The sequence below is a fragment of the Staurois parvus genome, unplaced genomic scaffold (genome assembly GCF_062004578.1).
Source record: "Staurois parvus isolate SC_StPar_1 unplaced genomic scaffold, SC_StPar_1.0 ptg000101l, whole genome shotgun sequence".
NCBI classification, from domain to species: domain Eukaryota; kingdom Metazoa; phylum Chordata; class Amphibia; order Anura; family Ranidae; genus Staurois; species Staurois parvus.
The window spans coordinates 2,071,874-2,085,466 of NW_028317897.1; positions in this window are offsets into that span (position 1 = coordinate 2,071,874).

Genomic DNA, 13,593 nt, shown 5'->3' on the forward strand with positions numbered 1-13,593 from the left:
TCATCCATTCTACTGGAAATGATTCCAAGCCATCGTCTGTCTGGAAACACTTAAAGCAATATTAGACCTCCTGCCTTATGAGGTCTCAGGCTCTGGGAAGGATGTCCATGTGGTGGTGGTTAGAGCACTGAGGCTGGTGGAGGAGTTCTCATAATTTGTGTGTCACAGCAGGAAGCATTCATGTTGGACTTTTATATGGACCTATTACTTTATATTTGTTATTGTTTTTAAATTATTTATATGCACAACAGTGCAACAGAATTTCTAAATGAAAGCATTTGGGGTATCATAATAGTGTGAGTGCGTCTGTTTGTTTTCATTTCAACACTGAATTTATTTATTTATTCATTGGGTTTGCACTGAGAGCTATTTTTTTTTTTTTCAAATTTTTGGACTTAAAGCTGAGCTCCAGTTGAACAAAAAAAAAAAAAACAAATAAAAGTCAGCAGCTACAAAACTGTAACTGCTGACTTTTAATATGAAGACACCTACCTTCCCCCCCCGGTCAAGCAGTGTCCTCACCAAGGGTGGTTTCACCAGATGTCTTCTCTCTCCGTCACCAATATCTTCAGTGTGGGCACCTGGCTGTGACAGCTTGTATCTTGCTTGAATTTGCTGTCAAATTCGGGTATCCACTCACCCCCCCCACCCACCAGTGCCAATCCTTAACGAGGAACAAAGCCTTAAAGAGGAACTTCGCCTTTTGCGTGGCGCTCCACTTTAGTTTTTCATGTTCTTTCCTTTAGCATGATACATGGATCAGGTGTTTAAAGTGGAGTTCTGGTCTCGGCCACCTCCCAAAAAAAAAAAAAAATTAAAAGTCAGCAGCTACAAATATTATACCTGCTGACTTTTAATATTAAGGCACTTACCTGTCCATGCAACCAGCAGCATCCTCACCCTGAGCCTATTCTTTAATCGGCTATCGGGGGCTGATGCCGCCATCTTGACTAAGCAAAACTGGCAGTGAAGCCGCAAGGCTTCACCGCCGATTTCCTACTGCATATGCACAAATCGTGCTGCGCTATGTGAATGGGCCGCAGTGCTCTGGGACCTTGGAAGTGTCCCAAAGGGCTGCGAGGGGGCAACTAAGCCAGAAGTACCAAGTGTCAAAACCAGGTACCAGCTTCCTCCCACCTTTGGCTGGAACGCTGCTTTAAGGGCTTCTCCACACCAGATGTATTGGAGCTGGGCTGACAGTTGAACACAGTCACAACACATAGAAAAGGCAAAGTTTCTTGTCAGTGAGGTCAGTTCACCCACAGTGCTGCGGTGATCTGTGAAGCTTGTCCCAGTGTACACCACCACATCACAACACTGCTGCAGTGTACAGAACTGAATGAAATGTCACCTGTGACACTTCTATAAAGTCATAACAAAACAAAAAAAGTAAGCAGTGCAATGTGCTGAAATTAACACATCGGTACTGTTCCTGTCAGTGCATGCCAGCAGTGTGAATGAACAATATACCCTAGGGCAGGGCTTCTCAACCTTTTTTCAGTGAAGGCACCCATTAAAATTATGCACAATCTCAAGGCCCCCTATTCTACAATGTAAAAAAAAAAAAAACCTAATTGTTTTACACAGTGCAGCAGAATCCACACACATAGGACACCCAACATTAGGCACACTGGTACTGACTAGTATTCCAGTGTTTCTCTTCTTCATTTTCTCTCCCTCTCAGCTAACTTGAACCCAGTACTGATGGAGAGGGGCAGGGGAGGAGTAAACAAGGATGCTGTGCAGGCGCTCACTGTCCACCTTATCAACTAATGACAACATTGGTTGTTAAGATGCTGGGGGCTAGAAGGTTGTAATTGTGAACAATGAAAACCTGTGGCTTTGTGTAACTAAAAGACAAGCTTTATCCACCTAATAGCTTGTATACAATTTGTAGCCATTTTGCCAAGGCACCCTTGAAGAAATATGAAGGCACCCCAGGGTGCCTGGTCACTCTGGTTGGAAAAGGCTGCTCAAGGCACAACAATTTTCATTTAAATATATTCTTCAAATTGCTACAGTGAAAATCTGTGTTTGAGCAGAGAATACCTTTGCAAACCCCAATTTTACCTTGTAAAAGTAGCAGTGACATCATCTTACCCAGTGCAGAGAGATCTCAGAGAGGGACCCAGCAGGCTTCACCCACTACAGTGAGAATCTACAGGAGGGGTGGGGACAAGACCGGACACCCTGCACAAGGAGAGAGAGCAGCAGGGATCAGTCTTTACTACTGGAAACTCCTGCACAGAGCGAATGTTTCACACTGGATTGCTGCACAGATCTGGAAGAAAAACACAAAGCGCAACAAGAATTAAGGAAGAATACATGTCTCTTGTATTTAGACAGTATTTGGTAATCTCACATTTAGCTGCAAGAGGTCTAAACTAGTCTAAATAGACATGTAATGCTATCCTTAAAATGAAAGTTCACCTTTCCACAAAAAAATAAAAAAGGTGAAATAACAAAATGTAAATGTGATTACCATGAAGACCCATGACCCTGGTAGAATACAAGGCAGCCTTTTTGTCGGCCAAATGATTCATTCATCCTCTCCATTTCTTGGCTATTTGTAATCTAAGACACCATCATGAACTGAAGAGATGGGCGTGTCATGCTCTCAGGTTTGAGGTTGGACCACAATATGGTTGTCTTGTACGAATTCTGGTCTGAATCCACTATCACTGATCTCCTGGATCACAGGTTGGTTATAGTCCTTCTTCCTGAAGATAATCCCCATGTAGAACTTCTGGTTACTAGAACTCTGTACCTGGCAAGTAACAATAGTACAGTGCTGACTATCTCCCCAACCTCTAACAACTCGCCTTTGAATGGACAAGGTTTATTCCATCCTACATTCAAAGATAAGTTCACCTTTTGACCTAAAATAATAAATGCATATTTCTCAGGTAACAAAATGTACATGTATTATTTTTGGTTGCTGGAGCCTGTAAAGCATTGCACCAGTGATCAGAAGATCACTGGTGCCATGCAGGTCTCCTGCAGATCTGTCAGTATACAGTATCTGCTTGCCTGTACGGGATGTACGAGCTAACAGATATACTGATAGGAAGAATCAATCAACTACCACGGCGCTCCACAGCACCATAGTAGTTCACTGAGAACTACAAGCTGACATCCACTAAGGCTGTCAGGACTTGATGCCGCCATGTGGGCGAAGCCCTGAACGGCTGCGCTGTTTTTAAATCTGACAGCTTGTACGGGGAACTTTTCCCCATACTTCTGTCCCTGGGAGGAGGGGGATCAGCGGGCGGCATTGGGAACATGTTACATGTTCTACCCTAAAAACGGGTGAAATATGTAACATGTTCCCAAAGGTGAACTTATCCTTTAAGAAAATTCAACTTACACCCACAGAGGTAGCTCCCATAAATCTGATAAAACATGGTAAGGCCGGCTTAAAGTGGTGTTAAACGCAGCACCAATAATGTATTATATTGCAGCTTACCAAACATTTGATATGATGGCTGCATTTGTTTTTCTGTTATTTTTTTAGGCTTTTCCCCCCGTTTTCACCTGGTGATCTGGCCAGTAACACACCTCCCCCAATCTGGATGAAGGAGCACCAGAGACACCATTGGACAGCAGGATTGTCAGTCTGGGGGGAGGGGAGTGTTAGATGGAATAGCAGATTTAAACAGACTAACAAATTGAAGCCAAACTCCAGCTAATACTTCATAATCATTTATAGCAAATGGTTTTTTTTTCTTTTGAGATAAAGCTTTTACATACAGAAAAGATCATTGCAAGCAACCCTGCTAGTGGGGGAAGGTTTGCCTTATCTCTGTAACTGATATGTTTTGCAGGAGAGCTTGTTCTGCTGAAAACCAACAGACCTAATGGCAGGATCACCAGATTGAAATAGAAGAAAGAAAGCCTAAAACAGATAAACGAATACAGCCATCACATCTAAAATGTGGTAATCTGCAATATAATAAATGTTTGCTTTTGGGTTTAATACTGCTTTAACAACCCTTCTCTTTGATCCCCTGCTCTTGTCATGCACAGACTCTTTGACCTTGTGGGGTTGATTTACTAAAGCACCTTGTTGGCAAATGGTTGCAGTTCCTTGCATGACCGACTACTTTTAGGCAGAGAAGAGATTTACTAAAGCACAAGTCAACAAATATTATTATTATTATACAGGATTTATATAGTGCCAACAGTTTGCGCAGCGCTTTACAATACAAAGGGAGACAGTACAGTTACAATACATTTCAGTACAGAAGGAATAGGAGGGCCCTGCTCATGGAGCTTACAATCTAAATAGACACAATTCGGAATGTACTATGCCCCTGACATGTGTTTACATCTGTACGTGTGTATATGTGGAGGTTTCTACGAGCTGATTGACCGTGTAATAGGCACCACAATCTGCCTGTCTGTGGACACTGGCGATCTCCTGACAGATCCGGTCCATTTGGTGAATTGCTATTTATTAAACAGAGTCGTGGTGTCTGAGCCTGAGTATGCTAGAGAGCCATGTCTCAGACCTGGAGAGCCTCCACTAGAGGAATAAAATGGCTGCAAAGTCATCCTGCCATCATCTGCTTTTTCCCCATGTTTTGCTTATACAGATCAGAGGGCTGGCTGTGGACACAGAGAAGTCAATTGCCTGGAGATCGATCCCATGAAAGGTCTGTCCCATTACCCAATCATTGCAGACCACAGCTCCAACCAACCAGGAACATCCCTCCCAGCCTATTCATTCCTCTCTCTAGCACCAGCCGCCTAGTACATCCTGGTTTTTCATACTGGCATTGCAGTATCACTTGGTGACGTGACCAGTCCCTGAAGTGCAGTACAAGCTGGTGTGGTGGCTAGCACAAGTACTGTCCCGCAACCACCAAAAATTCAAACACAGACCTGTAGAGCCCATTGTGTCCTTCCGGATGTGCTTGCACATACTGATTGGCAGCCCACAAACTCTGTAACACCCGTACTTTCCCCATTCACTGTCCAGCCCACAATTCAGGTGGAAACAGCAAATTTAACCACTCCCCTTGATTTTTTGGAGCGTTTTTTCACGGAAGATCTGTATGGATTGATTGTGAAACAAAGTAATTTATATGCACAACAATTTATCGCTGCCAACCCAAATTCGAACCTTGTCAGACCAATTGTAGTGGAAACCTATACAGTTTCCGAATTTAAAGTTTTTTTGAGCCTAACCCTCAACATGGGCATTACTAAAAAAAAAAAAAAAAAAAAATGAATTGCAGTTGTATTGGTCCGCAGAGCCGATTCATCATATGCCCGTGTTCTCTGCTGCCATAGCCAGGCATAGATATGAGAATATAATGCGATTTATGCATTTCAATGACAATACACTTTGTTGTCCTCGGGGTGATCCTGAATTTGACCAGCTCCAAAAAATTCAGCCCCTCGTAAATCACCTTAACCAGAAATTTGCAGATGTGTATACTTCCCAGCAAAACATCTGCGTTGAGGAGTCCCTCATTCATTTTTCTGTCCGCCTTACATTCAAAACAATTTCTCTCCAGCAAGCGTGCCAGATATGGGGTCAAAATTAATAAGACCTGTGAGAGGGCAACAGGCTATAATGTAATTTTCATGTTTACAAGGGTAAAAATAGTCACGTGGAGTCCCCGGGATGCCCAGACTACATGGGGAGCAGTGGCAAGATAGCTTTGGACTTGGTGTCACCCTTTTCCCATATGGGGAACCACTTATACGTGGAAAATGTGTATACAAGCGTGCCACTATTTAGACATTTGTACAATCTTGAAATTGGTGCATGTGGCACAAGTGCAACCTAATCTCTGGGGCTTCCCCCAATGGCTTGTATCCCCCATCTTAGAACGGGGGAGAAGGCCAGCTTGAAAAATGATAAATTGCTCGCAGTGAAGTGGAAGGACAAAACGGGATTTTTTATCCTGTCTTCCATTCACGCAGACATGACCATCCGAATTGCCATGGCAGCTGGTGTTGTTGAGAAGCCCCTCTGTGTCCATGACTATAACCTTAACATGGGACGGGTGGACTTCAACAACCAGATGATGAAGCCGTACTTAGTTTCTCGTAAAGCCAGACGCTGGTACAACAAAAGTGTCTGTATATTTATTTTAATTGGCTCTGTACAACGCTTTTGTGCTTTACAAAGCAACTGGAAGAAGTGGATCCTTCCTAAAATTCCAGGAAGAGATTATCACGGCCCTTTTGTATCCACAGCGCTGAGCGAACTATTGGCGCTTTATAAATACTGTATAATAATAATAATATCCAGAAGGTGCTATGGCCCAAACCCCTAACCCAGATGCAGTGAGCCGGCTGCATGAGAGGCATTTTCCTGATGCCATTCCTGGTACCACAACCCAAAAGTCACCCCAAAAAAAGATGTCGTGTCTGTAGCAGGATGGAATTAGGCTTGACACTCATGTTAGGTAGTTAGAAAACTGGCTATTGCATTTTGAGAGACCCGAATATCTGCTTGTTAAAGTTTAAAAAATAAATTAAAACATTTAAAGTTAAAAAAAAACATACAAAATAAAAAAGCAAAAAAAACCAAAAACAAAAATAGTTTTTGTTTTATTGAGTTACTATTTTATTGTTAACCAATGCTGTTTTCTTTGCAGGAATGCCATTCAGCTGGAGCACCGATCTGTTTATTCTGACAGCAACAGGGCTTGCTCTCAGAATATATGCAAGTATATGCAGCGTTGTTGAATGAGATTTTTCATCCACAGTTAAAAAAGAACATATATGCTCAAGCATGGGGGCCTGGGGTGGATCGCCCCTATGCTTTGGCATATATTTTTTAACATTTTTTTTGGCAGCGATTTCTTCATCCACATCGATCGATGTGAATAGAGTAATTTGTTAGGTTCTTTTTTTTTCTTTCGTTCAGCTAACAGGCTGAACAAAAATAAATAAAGAACATTTACAGTGAAGGAAATAAGTATTTGATCCCCTGCTGCAGGCATCATCCTGGTTTTGTTTTTTTCAGCTGGCGCTCGGCTTTAATGCAAAAGCAATCCTACTGGCTAAGTACCTGAAGGATTGCTTTTACAAGCAGTGGGAGAAGATGCCTCCCTCCAAGACTTTCTTGGGCAGTCCCGTGCCATCGGGAAACTTGAGACTGCAGCTGGCATTTCCGCCAGCTGACCATAGAGCTAGCTGGAGATCGGAATAGCACCAATCATCTCTATAGTCTAAGAAAGCGGAAGCTACAGACATTTCATCACTTCGGTTTCACCAGATATAAACAGCGCCATTTTTAAATTGGGAAAGCATGTGATCACACAGATCTTGGTGAGATCAGATGATTTAAGGGCAGAGGAGATATCTAGGATTTAAGAGACCCCAGATTTCTCAGAAAAGAATACCTGTCAATGCCTATTGTTATCACAGGGGATTATTTACATTCCCTGTAATAAGATAAAAAAAAAAAAGACCCCTGGCCCCCACACGTGCGCGCAACGGTGTACGCAAGCGTTGGCCCGGGTGTCGGTATGTAAACAGCGGTTGCAACATGTATGTGAGGTATCTCCGCAAACATCAGATGAAGGGCAGTAGTTCTAGCACTAGACCGTCTGTGCAAATCTAAAATGGTAGCCTGTAAAGGCTTTTAAAGCGTCACCTATGGATATTAAAAATGTATGTAGTTTGTCGCTGTTACATCGGGTGTGTGCAGTTTCAAAGCATATCATGTTTGGTATGCATTTACTTGGCCTACCATCATCTTTTACATTTTACCAAACAACTGGCCAATATATAAATGGCCCAAACCCCTAACTCAGATGCAGTGAGCCGGCTGCATGAGAGGCATTTTCCTGATGCCATTCCTGGTACCACAACCCAAAAGTCACCCCAAAAAAGATGTTATGTCTGTAGCAGACATGGAATTAGGCTTGACACTCATGTTAGGTAGTTAGAAAACTGGCTATTGCATTTTGAGAGACCCGAATATCTGCTTGTTACAGTTTAAAAAATAAATTAAAACATTTAAAAAAGCAAAAAAACAAAAATAGTTTTTGAGCATTAAAATGTAAAAAAAAGTGTTCAGGCTTTCAAAGTGGTCATTGGATTTCAGGCTCCTGTATATGGATAGGCTGCCAAAATGTCTCACACATGTGGTACCCCCATACTTGGTAGAAGTAGCAGAATATATTTTGGGGTGTAATTCCACATATACCCATGGCTTGTGTGAGCAATAAATCATTTAAGTGACAAATTTGTGTGGAAAAAAAAAATTGTCCTTTTCCAAAAACGTGTGGAAAAAAAAAAAAGAATTTTCCATGGACTCAACACACCTCTCAGCAGATCGCTTAGGCCAGTGGTGGGCAACCTTTTTTTTTCAACTGAGCCAAATCTTGCCAAAACCACGATTGAAATTTATTTTGAGAGCCACATTTTTAAAACTGAAAATACATCCCCCATATAGTAATTCATCCCCCCTATAGTAATTCATTCCCCATATTGTGTCAATTCACTTACCTTTGCTCCGCGCGTTCTTCTCGCCGTGTTCCCGCGCCGTTCTGGTCTTCAGGGTGGACTGTGAGAGGAGAGGAGTTTGTCACGCTGCCCCGCCAACATCCTGGCTGCCCCGCCTACATCCTGACAGCTGCAGAGTCCTGACTTTTGCGGCGGCCGCCCGAGAGGAGGGAGGGGAGAGGGCGCCCAGCACACAGAAGAGCCGCATTTAAGTTTGTAAAGAGCCACATGTGGATCGCGAGCCGCGGCTTGCCGACCACTGGCTTAGGGTGTCTATTTTCTGAAAAGGGGTCATTTGGGGTGTTTGTACTGCTCTGGCATTTTAGTAGCTCAAGAAATGTGATAGCAATCAGAATGTAAAAGCTGTGTAAATTCCAATATATACAGTAGTAGTTTGTAGACACTATAACTTTCACACAAACCAATCAGTATACACTTATTGGGATCTTTTTTTACCAAAAGACATGTAGCAGAATACATTTTAGCCTAAATTTGTTACTAAATTTGAGTTTACTATATATTTTTTTATAACCGAAAGCAAAAAAATAGTTTTTTTTTTAAATGTAGTCTTTTTTTGTTTATAGCACAAAACATAAAAAAAACCGCAGAGTTGATCAAATAGCACCGAAAGCTCTATTTGTGTGAACAAAAGAACATAATTATTATACAGGAATTATATAGCACCAACAGGAGGGCAAATGGTTAATAAGAGTGGTGGTGTCTGAGCCTGAGGTGCTGGAGAGCCTCTACTAGAGTCATGTCCCAGACCTGGAGAGCCTCTACTACAGGAATACAGCGGCTGCAATGTCATCATCCTGCCACCTGCTGTTCCCATGTTGTCTAATGCGGCTTCTACAGATCACAGGGCTGGCTGTGCACACAGGAGATCGATCCCAGGAAAGATCTGTCCGATCACCCAATCATTGCACACCACAGCTCCAACCAACCGGGAACATCCGTCCCGGCCTACTCACTCCTCTCTCTACAACCGCGCTCACCGATTGGCAGTCTGGGTTGAAGCTTGCTGACAGCCCAGTCCAGAACTGACAGGGGGGCGGTCCCAGTAACTACACTAACGATCTGCAGGGGGCGGTCCCAATAAATTACCCAGCGATATGCTGGGGGGGGGGGTGTCCCAGTAACTAGCCCACCCAGACCCCGCCGATCATATATACAATCATTTAAAATGATAAATATCCTCCCTCATTCGCCCACATGTCGCTGGTTCCACCTACTTCATCAGGCTCCACCTACTTCATCAGGCTCAACAGTCCATTGGTTGGCCAGTCCGCCTCTCCGCAGCGCTCAGACGATGTTGACTCCAGCAGCTCCTCCTTCAGACTGAGCAGCATAGCGGGTTGCTAAGCAACGTGCGTTGCCCCTCCCACTTCCGGCCCGCAGTTCCCTCTGTTCAATAGAGTCTGGCGCAGAATGGAGCTCCATTTTTTGATACATGTGACCTCCATCTCCTCTCTCTACAACCGCGCTCACCGATTGGCAGTCTGGGTCCAAGCTTACACACAGCCCAGTCCAGAACTGACAGGGGGGCGGTCCCAGTAACTACCCTACCGATCTGCAGGGGGCGGTCCCAGTAACTACTACACCGATCTGCTGGGGGCGGTCCCAGTAACTAACCCACCCAGACCCCGCCGATCATATATACAAATCATTTAAAATGATAAATCTCCTCCCTCATTCGCCCACATGTCGCTGGCTCCACCTACTTCATCAGGCTCCACAGTCCATTGGTTGGCCAGTCCGCCTCTCCGCAGCGCTCAGATGATGTTGACTCCAGCAGCTCCTCCTTCAGACTGAGCAGCATAGCGGGTTGCTAAGCAACGTGCGTTGCCCCTCCCACTTTTGGCCCGCAGACTCCTCCCACTTCCGGCCCGCAGTTTCCTTTGTTCAATGGAGTCTGGCGCAGAATGGAGCTCCATTTTTTGATACATGTGACCTCCACTTCCTTTATTTATTTCTTTTTCTTTTTTTCTTCTTCTTCTAGTGAACTTTAACCACTCCTCCTACCGACTGAATAATGGCCAGCGTCATTCAACTCACTTTCTGCTAGACCAGGGTGTGAAGACTCCATCCTCAACCTGGACTCACAAGAAAATGCTGAATGGTGCAGCATCAATAGATGAACCTGATCTGCAGCATTTCACATACACCTACTACCGGAGGAAGAAGAGGATGAAAAGGATCAGTGATGTCAATGGGCCAGATAGAAAACACCTGAAAAAAAGGGTAGGGATAGATTTTTTTTTTTTGAGGATATAAAATTACAAAGGGGTGGAGGGAAATGAGGAGGGTTGGAAATCTCAGGCTTGGAGTTGGGCTTCAACCACTTGCCTGCCGGGCACTTTCACCCCCTTCCTGCCCAGGCCAGCTTTCAGTGCTGTCACACTTTGAATGACAATTGCGCAGTCATGCAACACTGTTCCCATATGAATTTTTTCACATTTTATTTGAGACAGATGAAACTTTATTTTGGTGGTATTTATTCACCACAGGGATTTTTATTTTTGCTATATAAATTAAAAAGTCCAAACATTTTGAAAAAAAAAAGTGTTTTTCTTATAAAATTTTGCAAATAAATCTTTCTTCATAAATCTTGGCCAAAAAAAAAACAAATTAGTTTATAACCAAAAATTATAATTAAAACAAAAATTACATTTTTATTTTTTATATTATTACTGTCACTCTAGCAGTACAGTGTTATCATAGTGACATTGTACTACTTGTGGGGGGTGATGATTTTTTTTTTTTTACACTGATTGCTTTTACACCCATAAAGGCTGTAAAAGTAATCATTTCTCCTTCTCTCTGGCTGCATTCTTGCAGCCATTGAGAACTACTGTGTGAGCTGTGATTGGTCACAGCTTGTCACATGGTACAAGGCTGTTGTGAATAGCCCTGTACCATGTGACCTCTGTGATCATTCACAGATTTCACTAGTAGTAAGCAATAATGTCAGGAAGTGACATCTTGCTTACTACTATTCATGTGATCACTGATTGGCCAATCAGTGATCACATGATCGGGACACAGCGGGCACCGGATTGCGGTGCTGCACGCTCCCAGGGAATTCATCCCAAATGTGTTCTGTAGGATGGAAGTCAAGGCTCTGTGCAGGCCTCTTGAGTTCTTCCACACCAGTGATCATCTTAGGCGTGTTCGAACTAGGATCTGAACCAATGTGTGCGAGCCCACCAGTGAGCTGTCACCTCTACAGACCAGTCATCTAGTGATGGGGCATTCTCTGCCCCACAGACACAGTAAAAGATCCATGACATTTTACTCCCACCGCCCTGCCCTTTTCCGCTCTGAAATTTCCTGCTTCCTACACCCGGAAACTATACTATACTTCCCATATGTTGTCCTGGGATCCACCTACCTTCACAGGTCCTATTGATCAGTCATTCCGTCACTCTGTAGCTTTGGATCCCGAACGAGTAATGCCATCCTCAGCAACTGATGACGCCACTGGCGAGTTCCTCCCCCTGCAGCATGTGTCTTTTCGCAGGCCACATCTCTTTCTGGCTCGCGCCTTCTGCTTGCTGATTACATTACAGGGACATAAGGCATCATCCTGTATTTTAGATGGGGTGGAGCAGGAAAGTGTGCCGGGGCTGTATGTTACCATGAGGAATGCATCATCATTCTGCATGGAGTGGCAGCTTCTTCCCTGCAACAAGCAGCTTCCCCGTGGAGGGATGGATGGGGCCCCTGCACGGTAGGTGCACTCATTGCTGGCCTGTCAGTGTCTGTGTGATGGGTCAGCACTGCTCAGCTCTGAGTCCATCCATCTAATGTCTATGGCCAGGAATTGCGTGCTCTCTCCATGGAGCATTTCTGCTACCTGCTGGAGGCACAGCACCCAACTGTCCTGTTTTCGAGGGACTATCCTTCATTTGGAACAAAGTCCCGCTGTCCCTGATTTTGTTCTGATCTATATAGTTGTATATAAAATGCACTATTTATCTATCAAAAAGTATTTTCCAGTACTAAACCTTTCATCCAATTTCTAAATTACTGCATTTGGATAGTTCCAAAGCCAATCTAAAGGAAAAGTCACGGTCAAAAAAACTACTTGTGGGTTTAACAATTTTTTTTGTGTAATTCTCCTTTAAAAACCACTTGCCATCCGCCCTATAGCAGAAATACTGCTACAGGGCAGCACGGCTTTGCAAAATTCACATATAAATACGTGATCTGCATTTTCGGCTAGGGGGCGCGTGCCACCCTACCCGCACCGCTATGGGCGGCTGGGGATGTCAATCATCGGGTCCCGGCCAGCACTTCCAGGCCGTCACTCGGTGATCGTCGGAAAAGCTGACAGGAGAGAGACCTGTGTGTAAACAACACAGGTCTCTCTCCTGTCAGCATGGACATGCTGCTTTGTATCTCTCTGCACAGCAAAGAGATACAAAGCAGCAAGTCTCCCAAGTAAAACACAGCACACAATGTAAAACACACACAGCACACTGTTAACCCTTTGGTCGCCCCAGATGTTAACTCCTTCCTGCCCAGTGTCATTAGTATAGTGTCAGTGCTTTTTATTAACACTGCTCATTGTATTAGTGTCACTGGGGATCTCAGTGGTAGTTAGTCAGCTCCCAGCCAGTGTCAGAATGCCTGCCGCAGTCCCGCTATAGGTCGCTGACCACCGCAATTCCTAGTATAAAAAATAATAAACATTCCAGTTTATATACTGCCATTTGTAGATACTATAACTTTCACGTAAACCAATTCATATACAATTATTGTGATTTTTTTTTTTTTTTCTAGAAAAGACATGTAGCAAAATACATTTTGGCTTAAATTTATGAAGAAATTTGATTTTTAAATTTTTTTACTGGATAGGTTTTAGAGCAAAGTCAAAAATATTGGGTTTTATTTCAAAATTGTCTGGTTTTTTGTTATAGCACAAAAAAAAAATGCAAATCCCAAAAGAAAGTTCTATTTGTGGTGGAAAAAAACAACATAAATTGAATTTATGTACAGTGTTGCATGACCGTGCAATTGTCAAAATAACGCAGCACCATATCGCAAAAAATGGCCGGCTCAGGAAGGGGGGTAAATTTTCTGGAGGGCAAGTGGTTAAGGAGGGTGTAGCAGGGG